The 23,358-nt window shown below is 46.8% G+C and overlaps 16 non-coding genes and 3 pseudogenes across 16 annotated transcripts; 9 read left to right on the top strand and 10 right to left on the bottom strand.

Moving 5' to 3' along the window:
• The first annotated feature begins 549 nt into the window (after positions 1–549).
• LOC134950365 (U1 spliceosomal RNA) lies at positions 550–713 on the top strand. Its single transcript, XR_010183297.1, has one exon. It is a non-coding gene; the product is annotated as a U1 spliceosomal RNA (small nuclear RNA).
• A 152-nt stretch (positions 714–865) lies between these two features.
• Positions 866–1,028, top strand: LOC134953530 (U1 spliceosomal RNA). Its single transcript, XR_010185617.1, has one exon. It is a non-coding gene; the product is annotated as a U1 spliceosomal RNA (small nuclear RNA).
• Positions 1,029–1,699: 671 nt separating this feature from the next.
• Positions 1,700–1,863, top strand: LOC134951296 (U1 spliceosomal RNA). Its single transcript, XR_010184063.1, has one exon. It is a non-coding gene; the product is annotated as a U1 spliceosomal RNA (small nuclear RNA).
• Positions 1,864–2,015: 152 nt separating this feature from the next.
• Positions 2,016–2,178, top strand: LOC134953598 (U1 spliceosomal RNA). Its single transcript, XR_010185671.1, has one exon. It is a non-coding gene; the product is annotated as a U1 spliceosomal RNA (small nuclear RNA).
• A 670-nt stretch (positions 2,179–2,848) lies between these two features.
• On the top strand, positions 2,849–3,012 carry LOC134951701 (U1 spliceosomal RNA). The gene has a single exon (XR_010184392.1). It is a non-coding gene; the product is annotated as a U1 spliceosomal RNA (small nuclear RNA).
• Positions 3,013–3,164: 152 nt separating this feature from the next.
• LOC134953324 (U1 spliceosomal RNA) lies at positions 3,165–3,306 on the top strand (annotated as a pseudogene).
• Positions 3,307–4,001: 695 nt separating this feature from the next.
• LOC134951393 (U1 spliceosomal RNA) lies at positions 4,002–4,165 on the top strand. The gene has a single exon (XR_010184142.1). It is a non-coding gene; the product is annotated as a U1 spliceosomal RNA (small nuclear RNA).
• Positions 4,166–4,317: 152 nt separating this feature from the next.
• Positions 4,318–4,480, top strand: LOC134952052 (U1 spliceosomal RNA). The gene has a single exon (XR_010184670.1). It is a non-coding gene; the product is annotated as a U1 spliceosomal RNA (small nuclear RNA).
• Positions 4,481–5,150: 670 nt separating this feature from the next.
• LOC134950749 (U1 spliceosomal RNA) lies at positions 5,151–5,314 on the top strand. The gene has a single exon (XR_010183613.1). It is a non-coding gene; the product is annotated as a U1 spliceosomal RNA (small nuclear RNA).
• Positions 5,315–7,389: 2,075 nt separating this feature from the next.
• On the bottom strand, positions 7,390–7,552 carry LOC134952362 (U1 spliceosomal RNA). The gene has a single exon (XR_010184904.1). It is a non-coding gene; the product is annotated as a U1 spliceosomal RNA (small nuclear RNA).
• Positions 7,553–7,704: 152 nt separating this feature from the next.
• Positions 7,705–7,868, bottom strand: LOC134951340 (U1 spliceosomal RNA). Its single transcript, XR_010184098.1, has one exon. It is a non-coding gene; the product is annotated as a U1 spliceosomal RNA (small nuclear RNA).
• Positions 7,869–8,563: 695 nt separating this feature from the next.
• On the bottom strand, positions 8,564–8,705 carry LOC134953322 (U1 spliceosomal RNA; annotated as a pseudogene).
• Positions 8,706–8,857: 152 nt separating this feature from the next.
• LOC134950868 (U1 spliceosomal RNA) lies at positions 8,858–9,021 on the bottom strand. Its single transcript, XR_010183711.1, has one exon. It is a non-coding gene; the product is annotated as a U1 spliceosomal RNA (small nuclear RNA).
• Positions 9,022–9,692: 671 nt separating this feature from the next.
• On the bottom strand, positions 9,693–9,855 carry LOC134952486 (U1 spliceosomal RNA). The gene has a single exon (XR_010184997.1). It is a non-coding gene; the product is annotated as a U1 spliceosomal RNA (small nuclear RNA).
• A 152-nt stretch (positions 9,856–10,007) lies between these two features.
• LOC134952134 (U1 spliceosomal RNA) lies at positions 10,008–10,228 on the bottom strand (annotated as a pseudogene).
• A 152-nt stretch (positions 10,229–10,380) lies between these two features.
• On the bottom strand, positions 10,381–10,544 carry LOC134950640 (U1 spliceosomal RNA). Its single transcript, XR_010183524.1, has one exon. It is a non-coding gene; the product is annotated as a U1 spliceosomal RNA (small nuclear RNA).
• A 661-nt stretch (positions 10,545–11,205) lies between these two features.
• Positions 11,206–11,368, bottom strand: LOC134952909 (U1 spliceosomal RNA). The gene has a single exon (XR_010185286.1). It is a non-coding gene; the product is annotated as a U1 spliceosomal RNA (small nuclear RNA).
• Positions 11,369–11,520: 152 nt separating this feature from the next.
• LOC134950363 (U1 spliceosomal RNA) lies at positions 11,521–11,684 on the bottom strand. Its single transcript, XR_010183296.1, has one exon. It is a non-coding gene; the product is annotated as a U1 spliceosomal RNA (small nuclear RNA).
• Positions 11,685–14,306: 2,622 nt separating this feature from the next.
• On the bottom strand, positions 14,307–14,470 carry LOC134951909 (U1 spliceosomal RNA). Its single transcript, XR_010184561.1, has one exon. It is a non-coding gene; the product is annotated as a U1 spliceosomal RNA (small nuclear RNA).
• Between the last annotated feature and the right edge of the window lie 8,888 nt (positions 14,471–23,358).

The following is a 23,358-nucleotide window of genomic DNA, read 5'->3' as shown; positions in this document are numbered from 1 at the left end:
GGTTACAACTGTTGCTGTTCATCCACAAGAAGGAATTTAATGTATCAATTACAATTGGAAAGTAACGATTAAATTACAACAGCTGTATCCAGGAGGATTTTTTGGACACTTTAATAAACATTCCGTTGTCATCAAGGGCAATATGAAATAGATCCTGATTACATTTAGATATGGATAGTGGTGCCTATATATGTTGACTCCATTGTAATTTATTGAATGTGTGTTTCTTCTGTCTATATATATTTTTTAAAAATAAAGAGCTTGTATATTTTATTTTTTGCGCTCCCTTGATAACAAGTGTGATTATCTTTAAAATTTGGTTTATTATTGGTAGAACAGTACTACCTATGGGAGCAGCATTTTATAATATATGGTGAAAATTAATAGATGTATAAAGATTAAATAAGCAACAAATTGGTGAAATAGATAAGTTTTGATAGGAGCGCTGGGTTCTATATATATATATTGACATTTGGTTATATATATGTATAGACTTTATAAATTCTTGACAGAGATGTGCCTGAGCCCTCCCCAGCCCTATCCCAAATCATACTTATTTTGCATAGGAGATACCATGGTCATGAAGATTGTTCTCCCAGGGTGAGGTTCATTCATTGCATTCTGGGTATGCTGACCCCTGTGATTTCCCCAAATGTGGGAAACTCGACTGCATTATTTGTGGTAGTGGGGGACTGTGTTTGTGCTTTCCTCTGGTCAGCTCTGGTAAAAGTCAGATTTATTTGTCTCAGATCTTCCTCTAGCCTTGTTCTTCTTTCGAGAGTTTCCATGTGCTGCCTCAGTTGGATCTCCTTCACTTGACAGGGGGGTGCCCGAGCAGCGACCCTCCCCAGCTCTAGCCCAACTCCTACTTACCTGCCAGGTGAGATATTATGATCATGAAGGTGCTTCTCCTAGGGCAAGGCTCACCCATTGCACTCTGGGTGTGCTGCTTCTGCGGTTTCCCCAAATGTTGGACACTTGACTACATAATTTGTGTTTCCCCTGGTCGGCTCTCGTATAATTCAGATCTCTTTGTCTCAGGTCTCTCTCCAGCCTAGTTTGCTGTCTGTTTCCACTTCTCTTTTCTTGAGTTGCTCCCTTCTATGCCCTTGCTCACTATCCTGACTTCTCCCGTCTGCTTACTTTGTGCCTTCCAACGCATAATGCAAACTACAGGTAGTGCTGCAGGGCCCACACCCTTTTACTTGCCTTACAGAGCAGCTCTGGAGCTGTTACAGTGCCCAGCTGCTGCAAGAAATCAGCTTAAATGCTTCAGGGGCTGAGGCATAGCCATCATGAGCCCCACACCGAAGGAGGGTGGAGGTGTTTAATGCGAACTAGGGGTCATCCAAGCACCGCAAAAGGCCGCCATGCCCTGCATGCCAATTTTCTCTTTTCATATGCAGACGAGGGTTGAAGCCAACTTTGACCCACTGCTTGGATGACATCACCATATGCAAATCCATCTGCTGCAGGCCTTCCCCCAGGAATGCTTGCACTAGTTGTTGCATTTGGTTTGTTGTTTGGGGGTGCTTTAGTATTAGGCAGCCTTCTGCCCTCCCATGTTCATCTGAAAATATGTGTACCTCCTGCAGTTGTTGTCCCCAGATGAGAGTTCCCTTGTGCTGCCTCAGTTGAATCTCCTTTACTTGACAGAGATGTGCCTGAGCAGCGGCCCTCCCCAGCCCTATCCCAAATCATACTTATTTTGCATAGGAGATACCATGGTCATGAAGATTGTTCTCCCAGGGTGAGGTTCATTCATTGCATTCTGGGTATGCTGACCCCTGTTATTTCCCCAAATGTGGTAAACTTGACAGCATTATTTGTGGTAGTGGGGGACTGTGTTTGTGCTTTCCTCTGGTCAGCTCTGGTAAAAGTCAGATTTCTTTGTCTCAGATCTTCCTCTAGCCTTGTTCTTCTTTCGAGAGTTCCCTTGTGCTGCCTCAGTTGGATCTCCTTCACTTGACAGGGGGGTGCCCGAGCAGCGACCCTCCCCAGCTCTAGCCCAACTCCTTCTTACCTGCTAGGTAAGATACTATGATCATGAAGGTGCTTCTCCCAGGGCAAGGCTCACCAATTGCACTCTGGGTGTGCTGCTCCTGCGATTTCCCCAAATGTGGGAAACTTGACTGCATAATTTGTGTTTCCCCTGGTCGGCTCTCGTATAATTCAGATCTCTTTGTCTCATGTCTCTCTCCAGCCTAGTTTGCTGTCTGTTTACACTTCTTTTTTCTTGAGCCGCTCCCTTCTATGCCCTTGCGCACTATCCTGACTTCTCCCGTCTGCTTAATTTGTGCCTTCCAACGCACAATGCGAACTACAGGTAGTGCTGCAGGGCCCACGCCCTTTTACTTGCCTTACAGAGCAGCTCTGGAGCTGTTACAGTGCCTAGCTGCTGCAAGAAATCAGCTTGAATGCTTCAGGGGCTGGGGCATAGCCAACATGAGCCCCACACCGAAGGAGGGTGGAGGTGTTTAATGCGAACTAGGGGTCATCCAATTGCCGCAAAAGGCCGCCATGCCCTGCACGCCCCTTTTCTCTTTTCATATGCAGACGAGGGTTGAAGCCAACTTTGACCCACTGCTTGGATGACATCACCATATGCAAATCCATCTGCTGCAGCCTTCCCCCAGGAATGCTTGCACTAGTTGTTGCATTTGGTTTGTTGTTTGGGGGTGCTTCAGTATTAGGCAGCCTTCTGCCCTCCCATGTTCATCTGAAAATATGTGTTCTCCCTGCAGTTGTTGTCCCCAGATGAGAGTTCCCTTGTGCTGCCTCAGTTGAATCTCCTTTACTTGACAGAGATGTGCCTGAGCAGCGGCCCTCCCCAGCCCTATCCCAAATCATACTTATTTTGCATAGGCGATATCATGGTCATGAAGATTGTTCTCTCAGGGTGAGGTTCATTCATTGCATTCTGGGTATGCTGACCCCTGTGATTTCCCTAAATGTGGGAAACTCGACTGCATTATTTGTGGTAGTGGGGGACTGTGTTTGTTCTTTCCTCTGGTCAGCTCTGGTAAAAGTCAGATTTCTTTTTTTCATATTTTCCTCTAGCCTTGTTCTTCTTTCGAGAGTTCCCTTGTGCTGCCTCAGTTGGATCTCCTTCACTTGACAGGGGGGTGCCCGAGCAGCGACCCTCCCCAGCTCTAGCCCAACTCCTACTTACCTGCCAGGTGAGATACTATGATCATGAAGTTGCTTCTCCCTGGGCAAGGATCACCCATTGCACTCTGGGTGTGCTGCCCCTGTGATTTCCCCAAATGTGGGAAACTTGACTGCGTAATTTGTGTTTCCCCTGGTCGGCTCTCATATAATTCAGATCTCTTTGTCTCAGGTCTCTCTCCAGCCTAGTTTGCTGTCTGTTTCCACTTCTTTTTTCTTGAGCCCCTCCCTTCTATACCCTTGTGCACTATCCTGACTTCTCCTCCCGTCTGCTTACTTTGTGCCTTACAATGCACAATGCAAACTACAGGTAGTGCTGCAGGGCCCACACCCTTTTACTTGCCTTACAGAGCAGCTCTGGAGCTGTTACAGTGCCCAGCTGCTGCAAGAAATCAGCTTGAATGCTTCAGGGGCTGGGGCATGGCCAACATGAGCCCCACATAGAAGGAGGGTGGAGGTATTTAATGCGAACTAGGGGTCATCCAAGCGCTGCAAAAGGCCGCCATGCCCTGCATACCCCTTTTCTCTTTTCATATGCAGATGAGGGTTCCAGCCAACTTTGGCCCACTGCTTGGATGACATCACCGTATGCAAATCCGTCTTCTGCAGACCTTCCCCCAGGAATGCTTGTACTAGTTGTTGCATTTGGTTTGTTGTTTGGGGGTGCTTCAGTATTAGGCAGCCTTCTGCCCTCCCATGTTCATCTGAAAATATGTGTTCTCCCTGCAGTTGTTGTCCCCAGATGAGAGTTCCCTTGTGCTGCCTCAGTTGAATCTCCTTTACTTGACAGAGATGTGCCTGAGCAGCGGCCCTCCCCAGCCCTATCCCAAATCATACTTATTTTGCATAGGAGATACCATGGTCATGAAGATTGTTCTCCCAGGGTGAGGTTCATTCATTGCATTCTGGGTATGCTGACCCCTGTGATTTCCCCAAATGTGGGAAACTTGACTGCATTATTTGTGGTAGTGAGTGACTGTGTTTGTGCTTTCCTCTGGTCAGCTCTGGTAAAAGTCAGATTTCTTTGTCTCAGATCTTCCTCTAGCCTTGTTCTTCTTTCGAGAGTTTCCTTGTGCTGCCTCAGTTGGATCTCCTTCACTTGACAGGGGGGTGCCCGAGCAGCGACCCTCCCCAGCTCTAGCCCAACTCCTACTTACCTGCCAGGTGAGATACTATGATCATGAAGGTGCTTCTCCCAGGGCAAGGCTCACCCATTGCACTCTGGGTGTGCTGCTCCTGCGATTTCCCCAAATGTGGGAAACTTGACTGCATAATTTGTGTTTCCCCTGGTCGGCTCTCGTATAATTCAGATCTCTTTGTCTCAGGTCTCTCTCCAGCCTAGTTTGCTGTCTGTTTCCACTTCTCTTTTCTTGAGCCGCTCCCTTCTATGCCCTTGCGCACTATCCTGTCTTCTCCCGTCTGCTTACTTTTTGCCTTCCAACGCACAATGCGAACTACAGGTAGTGCTGCAGGTCCCACACCCTTTTATTTGCCTTACAGAGCAGCTCTGGAGCTGTTACAGTGCCAACTGCTGCAAGAAATCAGCTTGAATGCTTCAGGGGCTGGGGCATAGCCAACATGAGCCCCACACCGAAGGAGGGTGGAGGTGTTTAATGCGAGCTAGAGGTCATCCAAGCGCAGCAAAAGGCTGCCATGCCCTGCACGCCCCTTTTCTCTTTTCATATGCAGACGAGGGTTGAAGCCAACTTTGACCCACTGCTTGGATGACATCACCATATGCAAATCCATCTGCTGCAGGCCTTCCCCCAGGAATGCTTGCACTAGTTGTTGCATTTTGTTTGTTGTTTGGGGGTGCTTCAGTATTAGGTAGCCTTCTGCCCTCCCATGTTCATCTGAAAATATGTGTTCTCCCTGCAGTTGTTGTCCCCAGATGAGAGTTCCCTTGTGCTGCCTCAGTTGAATCTCCTTTACTTGACAGAGATGTGCCTGAGCAGCGGCCCTCCCCAGCCCTATCCCAAATCATACTTATTTTGCATAGGAGATACCATGGTCATGAAGATTGTTCTCCCAGGGTGAGGTTCATTCATTGCATTCTGGGTATGCTGACCCCTGTGATTTCCACAAATGTGGGAAACTCGACTGCATTATTTGTGGTAGTGGGGGACTGTGTTTGTGCTTTCCTCTGGTCAGCTCTGGTAAAAGTCAGATTTCTTTGTCTCAGATTTTCCTCTAGCCTTGTTCTTCTTTCGAGAGTTCCCTTGTGCTGCCTCAGTTGGATCTCCTTCACTTGACAGGGGGCTGCCCGAGCAGCGACCCTCCCCAGCTCTAGCACATGTAAGTTTGTTTTTATTTTACTACATTGTGGTTTGTGGCTCTATACCATGTAATGCATGTCTTTTAACAGTAGTCAAGTCTTCCAATGTGCTTGTTAGTGAAACCCAATACATAGCTTTATTTTATTTTGTTTCTTCAAATATTGAATGCATATGTCTTATAACTTTTTTTTTCAATATATAAACATTTTTATTATAAGATTTTCAATGACACAAGTACATCCAAGTTGCAGATTATGGGTTGTGAAGGACAAATCAACCATATAAACAATTTAAGCAATTTAAATTGCATGCAGGTAGTAGAATATCAAACTCCTTGGATGAGAGTTGGTCGTAATAAACTAGGATAGAAAAGAATAAAGTAGAAAATAAGATTTTAAACCTACCGGTAAATCTTTTTCTCGTAGTCCGTAGAGGGTGCTGGGGACTCCGTAAGGACCATGGGGATAGACGGGCTCCGCAGGAGACATGGGCACTTTAAGAAAGACTTTAGTTCTGGGTGTGCACTGGCTCCTCCCTCTATGCGCCTCTATGCCACAGTTAGAGAAACTGTGCCCAGAGGAGACTGACAGTATGAGGAAAGGATTTTGTTAATCCAGGGCAAGATTCATACCAGCCACACCAATCACACCGTATAACTTGTGATAAACTACCCAGTTATGAGTACGAAAAAACAACATACTGTAGCATCAGTGCAGGACCGATGCAACTATAACATAACCCTTATTGAAGCAATAACTATATACAAGTATTGCAGAAGTAGTCCGCACTTGGGACGGGCGCCCAGCATCCTCTACGGACTACGAGAAAAAGATTTACCGGTAGGTTTAAAATCTTATTTTCTCTAACGTCCTAGAGGATGCTGGGGACTCCGTAAGGACCATGGGGATTATACCAAAGCTCCAAAACGGGCGGGAGAGTGCGGATGACTCTGCAGCACCGATTGAGCAAACATGAGTTCCTCCTCAGCCAGGGTATCAAACTTATAGTATTTTGAAAAGGTGTTTGAACCTGACCAAGTAGCAGCTCGACACAGCTGTAGTGCCGAGACCCCTCGGGCAGCCGCCCAAGAAGAGCCCACTTTCCTCGTGGAATGGGCCTAGACCGATTTCGGTAACTGCAATCCAGCCATAGAATGCGCTTGCTGAATCGTGTTACAAATCCAGCGAGCAATAGCCTGCTTTGAAGCAGGGGCACCAATCTTGTTGGTTGCATACAGGACAAACAGCGCTTCAGTTTTCCTGACTCTAGCCGTCCTGGCCACGTAAATTTTCAAAGCCCTGACCACATCAAGTAACTCGGAATCCTCCAAGTCACGCGTAGCAAAAGGCACCACAATAGATTGGTTCATATGAAAAGATGAGACCACTTTTGGTAGGAATTGAGGATGGGTCCGCAATTCCGCTCTATCCACATGGAACACCAAATATGGGCTTTTATGTGACAAAGCCGCTAATTCCGACACTCGCCTAGCCGAAGCCAAGGCTAATAACATGACCACCTTCCACGTGAGATATGTTAACTCCACCGTTTTAAGGCTGCTAAAAACTGCTAGCGAGCAATCAACTCAGAATGACCCCCATAGTGTATTGCAAGAAAATATCTGTAAATCCAATGGTACCGTAAGTGCGGTATATACTCGCACTTCTTTGCGGTGCGAGAACATCTCCCCTAAGTGAAGTCAGCCCTATGAATAGAGTTTGTGTGATCCCTGTGCAGCAGTCACAGAAAGGGTTCATCTCTGCAGTTTGTCACTCAAATTACATTGTTGCATTTTTTCTAGAAGTGGATCTGAGAGCTGTTACCCGCAGACCAGCTACAATAATTATCCTGGGATAGTGCGCAAGGGCATAGAAGGGAGCGGCTCAAGAAAAGAGAAGTGGAAACAGACAGCAAACTAGGCTGGAGAGAGACCTGAGACAAAGAGATCTGAATTATACGAGAGCCGACCAGGGGAAACACAAATTATGCAGTCAAGTTTCCCACATTTGGGGAAATCGCAGGAGCAGCACACCCAGAGTGCAATGGGTGAGCCTTGCCCTGGGAGAAGCACCTTCATGATAATAGTATCTCACCTGGCAGGTAAGTAGGAGTTGGGCTAGAGCTGGGGAGGGTCGCTGCTCGGGCACCCCCCTGTCAAGTGAAGGAGATCCAACTGAGGCAGCACATGGAAACTCTCGAAAGAAGAACAAGGCTAGAGGAAGATCTGAGACAAAGAAATCTGACTTTTACCAGAGCTGACCAGAGGAAAGCACAAACACAGTCACTCACTACCACAAATAATGCAGTCAAGTTTCCCACGTTTGGGGAAATCACAGGGGTCAGCATACCCAGAATGCAATGAATGAACCTCACCCTGGGAGAACAATCTTCATGACCATGGTATCTCCTATGCAAAATAAGTATGATTTGGGATAGGGCTGGGGAGGGCCGCTGCTCAGGCACATCTCTGTCAAGTAAAGGAGATTCAACTGAGGCAGCACAAGGGAACTCTCATCTGGGGACAACAACTGCAGGGAGAACACATATTTTCAGATGAACATGGGAGGGCAGAAGGCTGCCTAATACTGAAGCACCCCCAAACAACAAACCAAATGCAACAACTAGTACAAGCATTCCTGGGGGAAGGTCTGCAGAAGACGGATTTGCATACGGTGATGTCATCCAAGCAGTGGGCCAAAGTTGGCTGGAACCCTCATCTGCATATGAAAAGAGAAAAGGGGTATGCAGGGCATGGCGGCCTTTTGCGGCGCTTGGATGACCCCTAGTTCGCATTAAATACCCCCACCCTCCTTCTGTGTGGGGCTCATGTTGGCCATGCCCCAGCCCCTGAAGCATTCAAGCTGATTTCTTGCAGCAGCTGGGCACTGTAACAGCTCCAGAGCTGCTCTGTAAGGCAAGTAAAAGGGTGTGGGCCCTGCAGCACTACCTGTAGTTTGCATTGTGCATTGTAAGGCACAAAGTAAGCAGACGGGAGGAGAAGTCAGGATAGTGCACAAGGGTATAGAAGGGAGGGGCTCAAGAAAAAAGAAGTGGAAACAGACAGCAAACTAGGCTGGAGAGAGACCTGAGACAAAGAGATCTGAATTATATGAGAGCCGACCAGGGGAAACACAAATTACGCAGTCAAGTTTCCCACATTTGGGGAAATCACAGGGGCAGCACACCCAGAGTGCAATGGGTGATCCTTGCCCAGGGAGAAGCAACTTCATGATCATAGTATCTCACCTGGCAGGTAAGTAGGAGTTGGGCTAGAGCTGGGGAGGGTCGCTGCTCGGGCAGCCCCCTGTCAAGTGAAGGAGATCCAACTGAGGCAGCACAAGGGAACTCTCGAAAGAAGAACAAGGTTAGAGGAAAATCTGAGACAAAGAAATCTGACTTTTACCAGAGCTGACCAGAGGAAAGCACAAACACAGTCCCCCACTATCACAAATAATGCAGTCGAGTTTCCCACATTTGTGGAAATCACAGGGGTCAGCATACCCAGAATGCAATGAATGAACCTCACCCTGGGAGAACAATCTTCATGACCATGGTATCTCCTATGCAAAATAAGTATGATTTGGGATAGGGCTGGGGAGGGCCGCTGCTCAGGCACATCTCTGTCAAGTAAAGGAGATTCAACTGAGGCAGCACAAGGGAACTCTCATCTGGGGACAACAACTGCAGGGAGAACACATATTTTCAGATGAACATGGGAGGGCAGAAGGCTACCTAATACTGAAGCACCCCAAAACAACAAACAAAATGCAACAACTAGTGCAGGCATTCCTGGGGGAAGGCCTGCAGCAGATGGATTTGCATATGGTGATGTCATCCAAGCAGTGGGTCAAAGTTGGCTTCAACCCTCGTCTGCATATGAAAAGAGAAAAGGGGCGTGCAGGGCATGGCAGCCTTTTGCGGCGCTTGGATGACCCCTAGCTCGCATTAAACACCTCCACCCTCCTTCAGTGTGGGGCTCATGTTGGCTATGCCCCAGCCCCTGAAGCATTCAAGCTGATTTCTTGCAGCAGCTGGGCACTGTAACAGCTCCAGAGCTGCTCTGTAAGGCAAATAAAAGGGTGTGGGACCTGCAGCACTACCTGTAGTTCGCATTGTGCGTTGGAAGGCAAAAAGTAAGCAGACGGGAGAAGTCAGGATAGTGCGCAAGGGCATAGAAGGGAGCGGCTCAAGAAAAGAGAAGTGGAAACAGACAGCAAACTAGGCTGGAGAGAGACCTGAGACAAAGAGATCTGAATTATACGAGAGCCGACCAGGGGAAACACAAATTATGCAGTCAAGTTTCCCACATTTGGGGAAATCGCAGGAGCAGCACACCCAGAGTGCAATGGGTGAGCCTTGCCCTGGGAGAAGCACCTTCATGATCATAGTATCTTACCTGGCAGGTAAGTAGGAGTTGGGCTAGAGCTGGGGAGGGTCGCTGCTCGGGCACCCCCCTGTCAAGTGAAGGAGATCCAACTGAGGCAGCACAAGGAAACTCTCGAAAGAAGAACAAGGCTAGAGGAAGATCTGAGACAAAGAAATCTGACTTTTACCAGAGCTGACCAGAGGAAAGCACAAACACAGTCACTCACTACCACAAATAATGCAGTCAAGTTTCCCACATTTGGGGAAATCAGAGCCGACCAGGGGAAACACAAATTACGCAGTCAAGTTTCCCACATTTGGGGAAATCGCAGGAGCAGCACACCCAGAGTGCAATGGGTGAGACTTGCCCTGGGAGAAGCACCTTCATGATCATAGTATCTCACCTGGCAGGTAAGTAGGATTTGGGATAGAGCTGGGGAGGGTCGCTGCTCGGGCACCCCCCTGTCAAGTGAAGTAGATCCAACTGAGGCAGCACAAGGAAACTCTCGATAGAAGAACAAGGCTAGAGGAAGATCTGAGACAAATAAATCTGACTTTTACCAGAGCTGACCAGAGGAAAGAACAAACACAGTCCCCCACTACCACAAATAATGCAGTCGAGTTTCCCACATTTGGGGAAATCATAGGGGTCAGCATACCCAGAATGCAATGAATGAACCTCACCCTGGGAGAACAATCTTCATGACCATGGTATCTCCTATGCAAAATAAGTATGACTTGGGATAGGGCTGGGGAGGGCCGCTGCTCAGGCACATCTCTGTCAAGTAAAGGAGATTCAACTGAGGCAGCACAAGGGAACTCTCATCTGGGGACAACAACTGCAGGGAGAACACATATTTTCAGATGAACATGGGAGGGCAGAAGGCTGCCTAATACTGAAGCACCCCCAAACAACAAACCAAATGCAACAACTAGTGCAAGCATTCCTGGGGGAAGGCCTGCAGCAGATGGATTTGCATATGGTGATGTCATCCAAGCAGTGGGTCAAAGTTGGCTTCAACCCTCGTCTGCATATGAAAAGAGAAAAGGGGCGTGCAGGGCATGGCGGCCTTTTGCGGCGCTTGGATGACCCCTAGTTCGCATTAAACACCTCCACCCTCCTTCGGTGTGGGGCTATGCCCCAGCCCCTGAAGCATTCAAGCTGATTTCTTGCAGCAGCTGGGCACTGTAACAGCTCCAGAGCTGCTCTGTAAGGCAAGTAAAAGGGTGTGGGCCCTGCAGCACTACCTGTAGTTTGCATTGTGCGTTGGAAGGCACAAAGTAAGCAGACGGGAGAAGTCAGGATAGTGCGCAAGGGCATAGAAGGGAGCAACTCAAGAAAAGAGAAGTGGAAACAGACAGCAAACTAGGCTGGAGAGAGACCTGAGACAAAGAGATCTGAATTATACGAGAGCCGACCAGGGGAAACACAAATTATGCAGTCAAGTGTCCAACATTTGGGGAAACCGCAGGAGCAGCACACCCAGAGTGCAATGGGTGAGCCTTGCCCTGGGAGAAGCACCTTCATGATCATAGTATCTCACCTGGCAGGTAAGTAGGAGTTGGGCTAGAGCTGGGGAGGGTCGCTGCTCGGGCACCCCCCTGTCAAGTGAAGGAGATCCAACTGAGGCAGCACATGGAAACTCTCGAAAGAAGAACAAGGCTAGAGGAAGATCTGAGACAAATAAATCTGACTTTTACCAGAGCTGACCAGAGGAAAGCACAAACACAGTCCCCCACTACCACAAATAATGCAGTCGAGTTTCCCACATTTGGGGAAATCACAGGGGTCAGCATACCCAGAATGCAATGAATGAACCTCACCCTGGGAGAACAATCTTCATGACCATGGTATCTCCTATGCAAAATAAGTATGATTTGGGATAGGGCTGGGGAGGGCCGCTGCTCAGGCACATCTCTGTCAAGAATTTATAAAGTCTATACATATATATAACCAAATGTCAATATATATATATAGAACCCAGCGCTCCTATCAAAACGTATCTATTTCACCAATTTGTTGCTTATTTAATCTTTATACATCTATTAATTTTCACCATATATTATAAAATGCTGCTCCCATAGGTAGTACTGTTCTACCAATAATAAACCAAATTTTAAAGATAATCACACTTGTTATCAAGGGAGCGCAAAAAATAAAATATACAAGCTCTTTATTTTTAAAAAATATATATAGACAGAAGAAACCCACATTCAATAAAATACAATGGAGTCAACATATATAGGCACCACTATCCATATCTAAATGTAATCAGGATCTATTTCATATTGCCCTTGATGACAACGGAATGTTTATTAAAGTGTCCAAAAAATCCTCCTGGATACAGCTGTTGTAATTTAATCGTTACTTTCCAATTGTAATTGATACATTAAATTCCTTCTTGTGGATGAACAGCAACAGTTGTAACCAACGCCTCTTATTAACTGCAGTTAAAGTTCATATGTAACTCACGTGAGTAATGAAAGAAAACAGGGGGAGAGCGCTGTGATGGTTGGTGAAACACAGCGGTATGCTACGACCCCCGTTAACCGTGGCTGGATCTTATTGGCACTCGCGGTCGGGATATTTCTCCCTGCCGTGGGGTAGAGACCTCCTTTTGCTCGGTCTCAAATTGCTTTTTCCCCTTCACCGCTGTCTTTACATCAGACGTCCGCCGTGATGTAGCTCGTTCATGAACGGGCTTATATCTCAGCAATCAGAGTGTCCGGTAATCACCTTACTTACGCGTTTCTCCGCTGTTATCCAAGAGCGGTTTCGTCAGAGGATACATCAGCAGCCTAGCAGGCTCTTTTTAAAATGCACCGGACCAATAGCATTACTAATTAGTTGATTGGATACATACATGTACTAATTGGATGCATACATGTAATGACTCACATATGGAACAACTTTCTAATTGCAATTGCACATATAAAGGCATTTCATAATATAAAAATAAGCAACATGGTGATTAAAAATAATAATAAAATAAGCAACAAGGTGGTTTAAAAAATAACAGAACATATATAATCTATATACAGATTAACCTATAATCTTTCAATCAATACCTCATATCTATAATCACATATACATAATTCAGAGACTCAGCACTAAGGATCCCCATTTACTTATATAAAACCTTTTAGGGTAACATAAATCCATGCCACTACTAAAGCAGTTCTTGTGGCGCAGGGGAAACATCACCTGCACTCTATGCAGCTAGTCCCATGTTCGAATCCAACCTGCTCAGCTTAACATCCATATTATTTATTTACTTTTAATGGGATCATTCTATCAATTCATTTTTACCTTTAATTTTTGTTAATATTATTTCTATATTTCATTATTTTAACCCCTGGAATAACTACATTGCTGTTTAAACAACAAAAAGAATTGAAGAAAAAATAAATATTAAACAGACAATTTAAGGATTCGAAGATTTAAATATTTAAAGATTTTAAAATTTAAAACAGGGAGGGGGGGGGAGGGAGGGGGGCCTTTTGGGAGAAGGAGGGGAAAAAAATAAAAATAGAAAAATATATATATATAGAACCAAGAGAAAGTGTAAAAAGAGGATGGAGGAAGAAATCTGATGTTCATCATTACTAGTGGATTTTACTAAAGAACTTTAAAGGAACACACACAACAGGATTATACAGTTTGATCCTAAGAGGAAAGCTGTTTCCAAAATAGCTACTTCTAATAATTTTGTTTATTTATTAAACATACAATAAATGGATATTCAATAAATAATATATTAGGTAAATCAATAGAAAAAATCTTCAGAGACTGCCAATGTTGTTCAGTTCGATGCTCTCATTCAGACCATCAGGTGTAAGGGTACCCAAAGAAAAAATCCAAAATGCCTCCCTTGTCAAGTAAAGGAGATTCAACTGAGGCAGCACAAGGGAACTCTCATCTGGGGACAACAACTGCAGGGAGAACACATATTTTCAGATAAACATGGGAGGGCAGAAGGCTGCCTAATACTGAAGCACCCCCAAACAACAAACCAAATGCAACAACTAGTACAAGCATTCCTGGGGGAAGGCCTGCAGCAGATGGATTTGCATATGGTGATGTCATCCAAGCAGTGGGTCAAAGTTGGCTTCAACCCTCGTCTGCATATGAAAAGAGAAAAGGGGCGTGCAGGGCATGGCGGCCTTTTGCGGCGCTTGGATGACCCCTAGTTCGCATTAAACACCTCCACCCTACTTCGGTGTGGGGCTCATGTTGGCTATGCCCCAGCCCCTGAAGCATTCAAGCTTTGCATTGTACCTGGGTGATCCTTGTCCTGGGAGAAGCAACTTCATGATCATAGTATCTCACCTGGCAGGTAAGTAGGAGTTGGGCTAGAGCTGGGGAGGGTCGCTGCTCGGGCACCCCCCTGTCAAGTGAAGTAGATCCAACTGAGGCAGCACAAGGAAACTCTCGATAGAAGAACAAGGCTAGAGGAAGATCTGAGACAAATAAATCTGACTTTTACCAGAGCTGACCAGAGGAAAGAACAAACACAGTCCCCCACTACCACAAATAATGCAGTCGAGTTTCCCACATTTGTGGAAATCACAGGGGTCAGCATACCCAGAATGCAATCAATGAACCTCACCCTGGGAGAACAATCTTCATGACCATGGTATATCCTATGCAAAATAAGTATGACTTGGGATAGGGCTGGGGAGGGCCGCTGCTCAGGCACATCTCTGTCATGTAAAGGAGATTCAACTGAGGCAGCACAAGGGAACTCTCATCTGGGGACAACAACTGCAGGGAGAACACATATTTTCAGATGAACATGGGAGGGCAGAAGGCTGCCTAATACTGAAGCACCCCCAAACAACAAACCAAATGCAACAACTAGTGCAAGCATTCCTGGGGGAAGGCCTGCAGCAGATGGATCCAATAACAGCTCCAGAGTTGCTCTACAAGACAAGTAAAAGGGTGTGAGCCCTGCAGCACCACCTGTACTTTGCATACACACATATAGGACAGCATCTCTTATATGCCCCAGGGTCAATAAAATAGTATCCTTATCTAGGGTATCCATCCCCTCAGATAAGGTATCCGTCCATGCTGCTACAGCACTACACACCCAGGCCGACGCAATTGCCGGTCTGAGTAAGGTACCCGAATGTGTATAAATGGACTTCAGGGTTATCTCCTGTTTGCGGTCAGCAGACTCTTTGAGGGTAGCCGTATCCTGGGACGGGAGGGCTACCTTCTTGGATAAGCGTGTTAATGCTTTGTCCACCCTAGGGGAGGATTCCCATCTTAACCTATCCATTGATGGGAAAGGATACGCCATAAGAATCCTTTTGGAAATCTGCAGTCTTTTATCTTGAGATTCCCAGGCTTTTTCACATAACTCGTTCAGCTCGTGTGAGGGGGGAAAGGTTACCTCAGGCTTCTTTCCCTTGTACTTATGTACCCTCTTGTCAGGGACAGGGGGTTCCTCTGTGATGTGCAAAACATCTTTTATTGCCATAATCCTATATCGAATGGATTTTGCCAATTTTGGCTGTAACTTTGCATCATCGTAATCGACACTGGAGTCAGAATCCGTGTCAGTATCTGTGTCAACAATCTGGGATAGTGGGCGCTTATGAGACCCTGACAGTCCCTGCGACATAGGATCAGGCATGGGTTGAGACCCTGACTGTCCCAAAGCTTCAGCCTTGTCTAATCTTTTGTGCACTGAGTTTACACTAGCATTTAAAACATTCCACATATCCATCCAATCAGCTGTCGCAGAGACACCACATTAATTTGCTCCCGCTCCTCTCTAATATAGCCTTCTTCCTCAGACATGTCGACACACGTGTACCGACACACCACACACACAGGGAATGCTTTTTCTGAAAACAGTTTCCCCACAAGGCCCTTTGGAGAGACAGAGAGAGAGAGTATGCCAGCACACACCCCAGCGCTATATAACCCAGGAATAACACAGTAACTTAATGTTTGCCCAGTAGTGCTGCTGTATGTAATTTGCGCCGAATTATGTGCCCCCCCCCCTCTTTTCAACCCTCTTGTCTACCGTGGTTTCAGCAGGCGAGAGTCTGGGGAGCTGCCTCAGCGGTGCTGTGGAGAAAAAATGGCGCTGGTGAGTGCTGAGGGAGAAGCCCCGCCCCCTCGGCGGCGGGCTTCTGTCCCGCTTAAACTGTAAAATTGGCGGGGGCTCATACATATATACAGTGCTCAGCTGTATATATGTTATATTTTTGGCAAAAAGAGGTTTATATTGCTGCCCAGGGCGCCCTGCACCCTTACAGTGACCAGAGTATGTGAGGTGTATGGGAGCAATGGCGCACAGCTGCAGTGCTGTGCATTACTTCAGTGAAGATCATGAAGTCTTCTGCCACCGCTGAAGTCTCTTTTCTTCTCATACTCACCCGGCTTCTATCTTCCGGCTCTGCGAGGGGGACGGCGGCGCGGCTCTGGGACGGACGGCGAGGGTGAGATCCTGCGTACCAATCCCGCTGGAGCTAATGGTGTCCAGTAGCCTAAGAAGCAGGACCTTGCAACTCAGAGAGTAGGGCTGCTTCTCTCCCCTCAGTCCCTCGATGCAGGGAGTCTGTTGCCAGCAGTGCTCCCTGAAAATTAAAAACCTAACAAAATACTTTCTGTCAGAAAGCTCAGGAGAGCTCCTGAAAAGCACACAGTTTCCACTGGGCACAGTATCAAACTGAGGTATGGAGGAGGGGCATAGAGGGAGGAGCCACTGCACACCAAGAACTAAAGTCTTTCTTAAAGTGCCCATGTCTCCTGCGGAGCCCGTCTATCCCCATGGTCCTTACAGAGTCCCCAGCATCCTCTAGGACGTTAGAGAAAATAGGATTTTAATACCTACCGGTAAATCCTTTTCTCTTAGTCCGTAGAGGATGCAGGGCACCCGTCCCAGTGCGTACTGTGTCTGCAGTTATTAAATGGCCCTTAACTCCAGAACATTTATGTGGAGACAACTTTCCCGACTTGACCATCTTCCTTGGATGTTTTCCCCCTGTGTGACTGCTCCCCAGCCTCGGAGGGTTGCATCCGTGGTCCCTAGGATCCAGTCCTGGATCCCGAACCATCGCCCCTCTAGGAGGTGAGAACTGTGCAGCCGCCAATGGAGTGATATTCTGGTCTTGGAAGATAGGATTATCCTCCGGTGCATGTGTAGGTGGGATCCGGACCACTTGTCCAACAGGTCCCACTGGAACACTCTAGCATGGAACCTGCCAAACTGAATGGCCTCGTAGGCCGTAACCATCTTCCCCAGCAACCGAATGCATTGATGGATTAACACTCTTGCTGGTTTCAGAATTTGTTTGACCAGACTCTGGATCTCCATAGCCTTTCCACTGGAAGAAAACCTCTTCTGTGTCCAGTATCACTCCCAAAAACAACAACCGCGTCATTGGGACCAACTGCGATTTTGGCAAGTTTAGGAGCCAACCATGTTGTTGAAGAACTGTCAGGGAGAGTGCAATGTTTTGCAACAACTGGTCCCTGGATCTCGCCTTTATCAAGAGATCATCCAAGTACGGGATAATTGTGACTCCTTGCTTGCGAAGGAGAACCATAATTTCCGCCATCACCCTGGTGAAAATCCTTGGAGCCGTGGAGAGACCAAACGGCAACGTCTGAAATTGGTAATGACAATACTGAATTGCAAACCTCAGGTAGCTTGATGCAGTGGCTAAACGGAACATGTAAGTAGGCATCCTTATGTCTACCAAAACCATGAAATCTCCTTCCTCCGGACTGGAGATCCCTACCCTGAGAGATTCCATCTTGAAATTGAATTTCTTTAGGTAGAAATTGAGGGATTTCAGATTTCAGATTGGTCTGACTGAGCCTTCCGGCTTCGGGACCACGAAGAGGCTTGAATAAAAGCCTTCTCCCTGCTGACTAAGGCCGATTTGAACAATCGGTGAGGGGGAACGTCTTGAAACCCCAGTTTGTACCCTTGGGACACTATTTGTAAAACCCACGAGTCCAGGTCCAAATTATTCCAGAACTGACTGAAGTGTTTTAGACGTGCCCCCACTGGTGTGGGCTCCTGCAAGAGAGCCCCAGCGTCATGCAGTGGATTTGGCAGAAGCAGAGGACGATCTCTGCTCCTGCGATCTTGAAGAGGCTACAGACCTCTTCCCTCTTCTCCTTCCTCTACCTGCAAAGAAAGGGGAATCTTAACTTCTTGCATATCTATTGGGCCAAAATGACTGCGTTAGATAATGATGCGTCTTCATCCGTTGAGAGGGAACATAGGGCAAGAAGGTTGACTTACCTGCGGGAGCTGCCGAGATCAAATTAACTAGGCCGTCGCCAAACAAGGCTTCACCTTCATAGGGAAGAGACTCCCTTTCTTCTTGGAGTCAGCATCAGCATTCCCTTGGTGAATCCACAATGCCCTCCTATCCGAGACTGCCATGAAATTGGCCCGTGAACTCAAGAGTCCTATATCCCTTGCAGTCGTAAGTATGCTGCAGTGTCCTTGATATGATCCAACGTAATGTGCATCCCATGTCTCCAGGATATCTATATCGGATGACAAGGTATTCGACCAATTCTTGAATACTACTACTCACCCATGCGCATGTAATGGCAGGTCTAAGTAATGTACCCGTGGTTACATAACTAGAAATAATGTAGCTTCCTGCATACGATCCGCTGGATTTGTGGCAGGGCCCCATGCAGAACAGGGGGTGTTTCCCACTTTATTCTGTCCGCGGCAGGAAATGAATAAACAACCGGAAACCTTTTGGGGATTTGAAACCATCTTGTCGAGCTGGCCCAGACTTTCTCAAACAGAGATGGAGGAACGTTACATCAGCTTTCATTATATATCTATATATATACATACATATAGACCCCTTTGTCAGGAACAGCAGGGTCCTCAGTGATGTTAATATGTCCTTAATATCCACAATCATGTACTGAATGCTCCTTGCCAATATTGGATCTAATCAGGAAATATTATGGTCGACATAGGAATCAGTATCCGAGTCAGTATCAGTGTGTAGTAACTGGGCAAAATAACATTATTGCGGGGCCTGAGGGAAAAGAAGCATAGCCATGAACATCACATCTTTTCTCTACGTCTGTGTCTGGGACACAGATTTATCCAACCTCACTCTGATATTACTGAAACTTTCACCCAGTCAGTTATTGGTGGTGCCAACAGGGCCACCATCATATGTCTGCATTCCTAATATAGTTTCCTCTTGGGAAAAACATTCAGCCACCGACATGTTGACACACATGTACCAAGTACCCACAGACACATCGGCTTATGGGGGATAGACCTACAGTAAATCTGTCAGAGGGACAGATGGGATTTTTCAGCTCACAACCCAGCGTCAAAAGTACACAGTCTGGGAAATAATAAACTCTATAGTGATAGACTTGTAACGCTCTATAGATGTGCTGGTGAGGTGAGGAAGAAGCCCCGCCGCTGTAATGGCACGCTTCTGTCCCGCTCAGAAACAAATAATTAATTACGCTGGTGGGGTAAGGACAGTGCCCAGGCACTAATGTCCACTTTTGCCAGCCTTTTGTGAGGAATTTATGCTGCCCAGGGTGCCCCCCCCCCCCCAACGCCCTGCACCCTGCAGTGCCTGTGTTTGTGTGGGAGCATGGCGCACAGCATTCCGCTCGCTGCGTGGTACCTCAGAATGCCATCTGTTCTTCTGCTACTCGCCTGTCTTCTGACTTCTGGCTCTGTAAGGGGGTGATGGCAGGCTACGGGAGTGGGCATCTAGGCGTACCCAGCGATCAGCACCCTCAGGAGCTAATGGTGTCCTGTCAGCCAGAAGTAGAGCCATTGAACTCACTAGAAGTTGGTCATACTTCTCTCCCCTAAGTCCCACGAAGCAGGGAGACTGTTGCCAGCAGCCTCCCTGAAAATAAGAAAAACTAACATAAGTCTTTTCAGAGAAACTCAGTAGAGCTCCCCTGTAGTGCATCCAGTCTCACTGGGCACAATTCTAAAACTGGAGTCTGGAGGAGGGGCATAGAGGGAGGAGACAGTTCACACCCTTTGAAAGTCTTAAAGTGCCCATGTCTCCTGCGGATCCCGTCTATACCCCATGGTTCTTAATGTGATCCCAGCATCCTCTAGGACGTATGAGAAAACAAATAACGCACACACGAGGAGAGAACAAAGGAAGGGGGGGGGAGGTGGGGGGTAAGGTAAGGTAGTAAAGGCATATTGGATAAACTACAACCTTATACATATTCATTAATGTACCAGTAGTTAGAAGTAGAAGAGCTCTAACAGAAACCACAAAGCTTATCTAAAGCCACACCACACTGGATATGCCCAATCTCATTTGATCTTTGAAGCAAAGCAGTATTGGACTTTGTTACTACCAAGCAGTCTCCCATCCATGTATTATCAGATTCTTTAGGTGTTTTTAAACTACCAACACCCTTTTCTTGGTACATTTAATTTTTACATGTATTCTTTTATGTACCAGAAGTTAGAAGTAGAAAAGCTCTAACAGAAACCACCAGCTCATCTACAGCCACAGCACACTGGATTTGCCCAATCTCTCCTGATCATGGAAGCTGAGCAGTGTTGGTCCTGGTTTTAGTACTTGGATGGGAGACCACCAGGAAATACCAGGAGCTGTGTGTATTTTTACAATACCAACACCGTTCTCTTGATGCATTCCATTTTGAAACATTGGGGCAGATCTATTAAGCCTGGTGAACTGATAAAGTGCAAGGTGATAAAGTACCAGCCAGTCAGCTCCTAACTGTCATTTTTCAAACCCAGCCTGTGACATGGCAATTAGGAGCTGATTGGCTGGTACTTTATCACCATGCAAATTATCATTCCACCAGGTTTAATAAATCGGCCGCTTATTCATTTATGTACTAGTAGTTAGAAGTAGAAGAACTCTAACAGAAACCACTAAGCTCATCTACAGCCACACCACACTGTATATGCCCAATATCACCTGATCTTAGGCCTGGTTTGTTCTTGGATGTGAGACCACCTGGGAATACCAGGTGCTGTAGGTAGTTTTATACTACCAACACCGTTCTCTTGATGCATTCTATTTTGAAACTTATTCATTGATGTAGAAGTTAGAAACAGCAAAAATCATCTACAGCCGCATCACACTGGATATGTCCAATCTCATCTGATGTTGGAAGCTAAGCAGTGTTGTGCCTGGTTAGTTTTTGGATTTCAGGTCCTGCCTTCTGGTTTGGCAACGGCACCTCGGAAATTCACCAAGGTCATGGCCGTGATGACGACCCTTCACCATCGGTGGACCAGGGAGGAATCTCTCCTCCCGATAAACATTCTGGAATTGCGGGCAGTGTTCAATTCATTGATACTGGCCCTGCCTCTAGTACAGAACAGGCCTGTTCAAGTACAATCGGACAACGCCACCACGGTAGTGTACACAAATCATCAAGTCGGCACTCGAAACTGCATGGCAAAGCTGGAAGTATAAAAAAATCCTCAGTTGGGTAGAACGTCATCTGCCAGCAATATCGGCAGTGTTCATTCCCGGAGTCCTCAACTGGGAAGCAGATTTCCTCAGTCGTCAGGACGTTCACGCTGGAGAGTGGAGAGGCTGCAGCAGAAATATCTGCACTGGTGTCAGTAGGTGACTGAGGCAGGGATGACTGGGAGATAGTGGGTGACTGAAGCATGTATGAGTGGGATATAGTGGGTGACTGAAGCCGGGGTGACTGGGAGATAGTGGGTGACTGATGCAGGGGTGACAGTGATAGTGGGTGACTTAGGCAGGGGTGACAGGGAGATAGTTGGTTACTGAGGGAGGGGTGATAGGAAGGGGTTGGGTAAGTATGGGAAGAAAGTGGGTGACAGGGATAATAAATGAATAAGGCAGGGATGATAGGGAGATAGTGGATGACTGTGGCAGGGGTGACAGGGACAGTGAGAGACTGAGGCAGGGGTCGCAGGTATAGTGGTTGACTGAGGCAGCGGTGACTGGGAGATAGTGGGTAACTGAGGCAGGGGTGACAGGGAAAGTGTGCGACTCAGGCAGGGGTGATAGGGAGATAGTGGGCAGCATATCTCTGCCTCACTGCAGCAGCACATTCCTGCTTCACTGACAGCAGCACATCCCTGCAACGTTGACAGCAACACATCCCTGCAACATTGACGGCAGCACATCCCTGCCTCATTGACGGCAGCACATCCCTGCCTCACTTATAGCAGCACATCCCTGCCTCGCTGACAGCAGCACATCACTGCCTCGCTGACAGCAGCACATCACTGCTTCACTGACAGCAGCACATCACTGCTTCACTGACAGCAGAACATCCCTGCCTCACTGGCAGCAGCACATCCCTGCTTTACTGACAGCTGTATATAGGGCCTAATTAAGACCTGATCCCTGCTGTGCATATTCACACAACAGGAGATCAGGTCTGAAGTGCGTGTGTGCTGGTGCCACAGTGCACCGGCACATGCCAGAGATGCGATCAGCATCTCTGCCCAGTGAGCGCCTCTGCCTGATTGACAGGTAGAGGCGGTCACTGGGCAGGAGGAGTCGGGCCAGCGGCGTTGTGCCGCCATTTTGGGGGCACAGTCAGGACAACGCAGACATGACCGGACCGTATGGGGGCGGGGCCGTGACGGCTGTGTGACCCGGACAGCAACAGGCCTTATTTACTAAAATCTCAGATAAATTTTATGGCATTTATGTGCAGTCTAGTTTGCACAGTTGATAGAGTGTTGATCTTGCACTATCAATGTAAGCCTCACATAGGTTTGATACACATGTAAGTTTGTTTTTATTTTACTACATTGTGGTTTGTGGCTCTATACCATGTAATGCATGTCTTTTAACAGTAGTCAAGTCTTCCAATGTGCTTGTTAGTGAAACCCAATACATAGCTTTATTTTATTTTGTTTCTTCAAATATTACATAGTAACATAGTAACATAGTATCTGAGGTTGAAAAAAGACAATTGTCCATCGAGTTCAACCTATTTGTGGTGTCCTATGCATGATGATTTTACTAAAATGTCTGACTGATGCTGCTGTCAGCCATTGCATTTTATCCCTATTTATAGTAATTATAATGCATGACTATGCACCATACCCCTGGATATCCTTATCCAATAGGAATTTATCTAACCCATTCTTAAAGGTGTTGACAGATTCCGCCATTACAACTCCCTCGGGCAGGGAATTCCAAACACGTATTGTCCTTACCGTGAAAAAGCCTTTACGCTGTATTGTGCGGAATCTCCTCTCCTCTAACCTGAGCGAGTGTCCACGAGTCCTCTGTGTTGATCTAACCAGAAACAGGTCCCACGCAAGCTCTGTGTATTGTCCCCTTATATATTTGTAGATGTTGATCATATCCCCTCTTAGTCTCCGCTTTTCCAATGTAAACATGCCTAGTCTTTCAAGCCTTTCCTTGTATGCCATCATCTCCATGCCCTTAATTAGTTTGGTCGCCCTCCTCTGTACCTTTTCAAGCTCCAGGATATCCTTTTTGTAGTACGGTGCCCAGAACTGTACACAGTATTCAAGGTGTGGCCTCACTAGTGATTTATATAACGGGAGTA

Source organism: Pseudophryne corroboree, chromosome 8 (genome assembly GCF_028390025.1).
Source record: "Pseudophryne corroboree isolate aPseCor3 chromosome 8, aPseCor3.hap2, whole genome shotgun sequence".
Classification (NCBI taxonomy): domain Eukaryota; kingdom Metazoa; phylum Chordata; class Amphibia; order Anura; family Myobatrachidae; genus Pseudophryne; species Pseudophryne corroboree.
The sequence above is the reverse complement of the archived record's forward strand: the minus strand, read 5'-3'. Positions and strand labels throughout refer to the sequence as shown.